Consider the following 5,964-nt stretch of genomic DNA (forward strand, 5'->3'; position numbering starts at 1 on the left):
CAAAAAAAAAAAAAAAAAAAAAAAAAAAAAAAGAAACTCTCTACACTCAGGCTATCACTGCTCTACCCACACCACCATGTCGTCGCCCACTCCTAAGCAATCACTAACATACTTGTTTTTTGTTTTTGTTTTTGTTTTTGTTTTGTTTTTGTTTTTTTTTTGAGACGGAGTCTCGCTCTGTCGCCCAGGCTGGAGTGCAGTGGCCGGATCTCAGCTCACTGCAAGCTCCGCCTCCCGGGTTTACGCCATTCTCCTGCCTCAGCCTCCCAAGTAGCTGGGACTACAGGCGCCCGCCACCTCGCCCGGCTAGTTTTTTGTTTTTTTAGTAGAGACGGGGTTTCACCATGTTAGCCAGGATGGTCTCCATCTCCTGACCTCGTGATCCGCCCGTCTCGGCCTCCCAAAGTGCTGGGATTACAGGCTTGAGCCACCACGCCCGGACTGTTTTTTGTTTTTTAAGAGACTGGGCCTCGCTATGTTACCTCGGCTACAGCACAGTGGCTATTCACAAGCATGATCATAGCACATTGCAGCCTAGAACTTCTGGCCTCAAGTGATCCTCCTGGCTCAGCCTCCTGAGTACCTCGGACTACAGGCTCACACCACCACACCTGGCTTAGAGAACACATTTTGTTTACTCCTGTCCTTTGAAATTCGTTGAGGTTTGTCTGTCTCCTAGCATAAGGCCTGTCCTGGAGAATGTTTCGTGTGAATATATATTCTGCTGTTGTTAGGTCAAGTGCTCTATGGATGTCTGTTAGGACTAGTTGATTTATATTGTTTTCAAATCTTAGATTTTCTTGTTGATCTTCTGTTTCTTCTATTCATTATTGAAAGTGAGGACCGGGCATGTGGCTCACACCTGTAATCCCAGCACTTTGGGAGGCCGAAGCGGGTGGATCACCTGAGGTCAGGAGTTCGAGACCAGCCTGGCCAATATGGTTAAACCCTGTCTCTAATAAAGATGCAAAAATTAGCCAGGCACAGTGGCATGTGCCTGTAGCCCCAGCTACTCAGGAGGCTAAAGCCCAAGAATCACTTGAACCTGGGAGGCAGAGGTTGCAGTGAGTGGAGATCATGCCACTGCACTCTAGCCTGGGTAACAGAGCGAGACTTCGTCTCCAAAAAAAAAAAAAAAAAAAAATCACTGACAACAAAGATATCCACCTGAACAGGTTTTTAATGCAGATGAACGTGCCCTATTCTGGAAGAATATGCCACAAAAGACGTTTATTAGTAAGGAAGAAAATCAAGCACAAAGATTTAAGGCAGAAAGGGATAGTCTAACTATTGTTTTGTGCAAATTTGGTCAGGTTTATTATGAGAACTTCCCTTATCTGTAAAGCTGCTAACCCCCAAGCTTTGAAGAGAAAAGATAAACAAAAGCTGCCACTCTTTGTACAACAAGAAGGCCTGAACAACAAGAACCCTTTTTCTGGATTGGTTGAATGCTTTATCCTTAAAGTCAGGAAGTATTATATCTTGCCAGTAAGGAGCTGCCATTTGTTTATTTATTCATTCATTCATTCATTCTTTATTTAGACGGAATCTTGCTCTGTCACTCAGGCTGGAGTGCAGTGGCGTGATCTTGATCTTGGCTTACTGCAACCTCCACCTCCCAGGTTCAAGCAATTCTCCTGCCTCAGCCTCCCAAGTAGCTGGGATTACAGGTGTATGCCACCATGCTTGGCTAATTTTTATATTTTTAGTAGAGACAGGGTTTCACCGTGTTGGCCAGGCTGGTCTCGAACTCCCAACCTCAAGTGATCCACCTGCCTCAACCTCCCAAAGTGCTGGGATTACAGGTGTGAGCCAAGTTCTTTTGATATTGGACAATGATCTTGGCCACCTGGAACCCCTTGAGTTCAACACCGAAGGTGCAAGTGATCTACTTGCCCCTAAATACAATGTCTGTAATTCATCCTCTAGATCAAGGGGTCATAAGAACCTTTAATGCTTATTACACCCCATACTCTATGGAAGGGATTGTCAACACTATGGAAGAGGACCTCAACCAAGAGAATATCATGAACGTCTAGAAGGATTACACCATTGAAGATGTTGTAGAAAAACTCGTGAAGGCCATCAAACCTGAAACAATAAGTTCCTACTGGAGAAAAATTGTGGCCAGATGTTGTGCATGACTTCACAGGATTTATGACAGAGACTGTCAAGGAAATCACAAAAGACATTGTGGATATGCAAAAGAGGTTTGTGTGGGGTAAAGGGTTCAAGGCACGAATCTTGGAGAAATCCAAGAGCTAATAGATATCACACTAGAGGAACGAATAGAAGATGACTTGGTGGAGATGAGCGCCTTCAAACCAGTGCAAGACGATGAAGAAGATGTAGAAGATGCAGTGCCAGAGAACAACTGACATTAGACAATCTGGTAGAAGTGTTCCTAGTATTCAAGACCGCTTTTACAACATGGACCCTTTATGATATGGGCACTGAAACTAAAGCGAGTATGCCTGCCTCTCCTGCCTCCCTTCTACCTCCACCTCTTCCTCCTCTGCCACTCCTCAGACAGTAAAACCAACCTCTCCTCCCCCTCCTCAATGTACCAAACGTGAAGACAATGAGGAAGAAGACCTTTACGATGACCCACTTCCACTTGATGAACAGTAAATGTATGTTCTTTTTGTTTATTTAGTGGGCTTTTTTTTAATAGTAAATATATTTAAATATATTTTCTCTCTCTCTCTCTCTCTTTTTTTTTTTTTTTTTTTTGAGACAAGGTCTCACTGTGTTGCCAGGCTGGAGTACAGTGGTGTGATCTCACTGCAACCTGTGCCTCCCAGGTTAAAGCAATTCTCGTGTCTCAGCATCCTGAGTAGCTAGGACTATATAGATGCATGATGCCATCTCCGGCAATTTTTTTTTCCTTTCTTCTTTTTCTTTTCTTTTCTTTTTTTTTAGTAGAGACAAAATCTCGAACAGGCTGGTGTTGAATTCCTGGCCCCAAGTGATCCTTCTGCCTTGGCCTCCCAAAGTGCTGGGTTTACAGGCGAAAGCCACCATGCCCATCCTATTTTCTCTTCTTCTTTAATAACATTTTCCTTCCTCTACCTCATTTTGTAGTAAGAATACAGTATATAATACGTTTAACACACATAATATGTGTTAATCGACTGTTACCTGTAAGGCTTTCAGTCAACAGTAGACTATTTATAGTTAAGTTTAGGGAGAGTCAGAAGTTATATGCATCAGCGAGGTGGCTCACACCTGTAATCCCAGCACTTTGGGAGGCCGAGGCGGGCTGATCACTTGTGGCCAGGAGTTCTAGACCAGCCTGGCCAACATGGCAAAACCCCGTCTTTACTAAAGATACAAAAATTAGCTGATCATGGTGGTACATGCCTGTAGCCCCAGCTACTCAGGAGGCTGAGACAGGAGAATCGCTTGAGCCCAGGAGGTGGAGGTTGCAGTGAGCTGAGATCAAGCCACTGCACTCCAGCTTGGACCACAGTGAGACCCCATCTCCCCACCAAAAAAAAGTTATATGCAAATTTCAGCAACTCTAACCTCCCATGTTGTTCAAGGGTCTATGTATATCTGTTGTTTTTCTTTTTTTTTTTTTTCTTTTTTGAGATGGAGTCTCGCTCTGTCACCAGGCTGGAGAGCAGTGGCATGATCTTGGCTCACTGCAACCTCCGCCTCCCGGGTTCAAGCATTCTTCTGCCTCAGCCTCCCGAGTAGCTGGGACTACAGGTGCGTGCCACCACGCCCAGCTAATTTTTGTAGTTTTAGTAGAGACGGGGTTTCACCATGTTAGACAGGGTGGTCTTAATCTCCTGACCTCATGATCCACATGCCTTGGCCTCCAAAAGTGCTGGGATTACAGGCGTGAGCCACTGCGCCCAGCGCCTTTCTTTCCCTTCCCTTCCTTCCTTTCTTTCCTTCCTTCTTTCTTCCTTTCTTTTTTCCCCTTCCCTTCCCTTCCCTCCCCTCCTCTTCCCTCCCCTCCCCTCCCCTTCCCTCCCCTCCCCTCCCCTTCCCTTCCCTTTCCTCGGAGTCTAGCTCTGTTGCCCAGGTGGGAGTGCCGTGGTGTCATCTCGGCTCACTGCAACCTCCGCCTCCTGGGTTCAAGTGACTCTCCTGCCTCAGCTCCCAAGTAGCTGGGATTACAAGCACACACCACCATGCCCAGCTAATTTTTGTATTTTTAGTAGAGACCCAGTTTCACTGTGTTGGCCAGGCTGGTCTTGAACTCTTGACCTCATGATTCGCCCGCCTCAGCTTCCCAAAGTGCTGGGATTACAAGCGTGAGGCACCATGCCTGGCCTTTTTTTCTTTTTGAGACAGAGTCTCTCTCTGTTGCCCAGGCTGGATTGCAGTGGGGTAATGTTGGTTCACTGCAACCTCCATTTCCCAGGTTCAAGCAATTCTCATGCCTCAGCCTCCCGAGTTGCTGGGATTACCGGCACCCTCTGCCACGCGTGGCTAATTTTTGTATTTTTAGTGGAGATGGAGTTTTGCCAAGTTGGCCAGGCTGGTCTCGAACTCCTGGCCTCAATCTTCCACCTTGGCCCCACTAAGTGCTGGGATTTCCGGTGTGAGGCACCATGCCCGGCCAGTTGTTTTTCTTTATGTTTTATGCATGTCTTATATATTTTATGCTCCTTAAACAGGCACTTCACCAAAGAAGATACATGGATGACAAGATACATGGATGCTCAACATCATTAGTCATTAGGAAAATGCAAATTAAACCACAGAGATACCACTACACACCCAGTGAAGTGGTTTATTTTATTTTATTTATTTATGTATTTATTTGAGACAGAGTCTCTCTCTGTCGCCAGGCTGGAGTGCAATGGCACGATCTCTGCTCACTGCAACCTCTGCCTCCCAGGTTCAAGTGATTCTCTTGCCTCAGTCTCCCGAGTAGCTGGGACTACAGGCGCACACCACCAGGACCAGCTAATTTTTCTATTTTTAGTAGAGACGGTTTCACCATGTTGGCCAGGATGGTCTCGATCTCTTGACCTCATGATCCGCCCGCCTCAGCCTCCCAAAGTACTGGAATTACAGGCGTGAGCCACTGCGCCCAGCCGAAGTGGTTTAAAAAATAAAACGAACAATTCTACATGTTGGAGAGGATGTGGAGTAACTGAAACTCTTATACATTGATGGTGGGAATATAAACTGATAACTACTCTGTAAAAACAGTTCTTATAAAGTTAAACATCCATCTACCATAAGACTTAGCAATACCCATTTCTAGGTGTTTAGAGAAGTGAAAACTCTTGCTCAGACAAAAATCTGTACAAAAATGTTTACAGTAGCTCTGTTAGCAGTCACTAAAAACTGGAAATGACAGGTGGATGGGTAAACAACTCATGGTACAGCCATACAGGAACAGAAAGGAATGCAACAACATGAGTGAATCTCAAGGCATCATGCTGAGCACAAGAAGCCAATTCAAAAGGGTATGTACTGAATGTTTCATTTAAATGTCGGAAATGGCAAAACTAGTGATGGAGGACAGGTCAGTGTTTGTAAAGGATTACAAGTAGAGGAAGGTGTGACCACAAAGAGCAGCATGAGGAAATTTTGGAGTGATGAAACTATTTTGTATCTTGATTGTGGTGGTGACTATGCAAATCTATATGTATGTATAAAAAATCTTGGCCGGGTGCGGTGACTCAAGCCTGTAATCCCAGCACTTTGGGAGGCTGAGAGGGGCAGATCACGAGGTCAGGAGATCGAAATCATCCTGGCTAACACGGTGAAACCCCGTCTCTACTCAAAAATACGAAAAACTAGCCGGGCGAGGTGGCGGGTGCCTGTAGTCCCAGCTACTCGGGAGGCTGAGGCAGGAGAATGGCGTAAACCCGGGAGGCGGAGCTTGCAGTGAGCCGAGATCGCATGACTGCACTCCAGGTTGGGTGACAGAGCGAGACTCCGTCTCAAAAAAAAAAAAAAAAAAATCTTAGATGCGCTCAGTATGCAGTGAGG

Source organism: Piliocolobus tephrosceles, chromosome 6 (genome assembly GCF_002776525.5).
Source record: "Piliocolobus tephrosceles isolate RC106 chromosome 6, ASM277652v3, whole genome shotgun sequence".
Taxonomy (NCBI): domain Eukaryota; kingdom Metazoa; phylum Chordata; class Mammalia; order Primates; family Cercopithecidae; genus Piliocolobus; species Piliocolobus tephrosceles.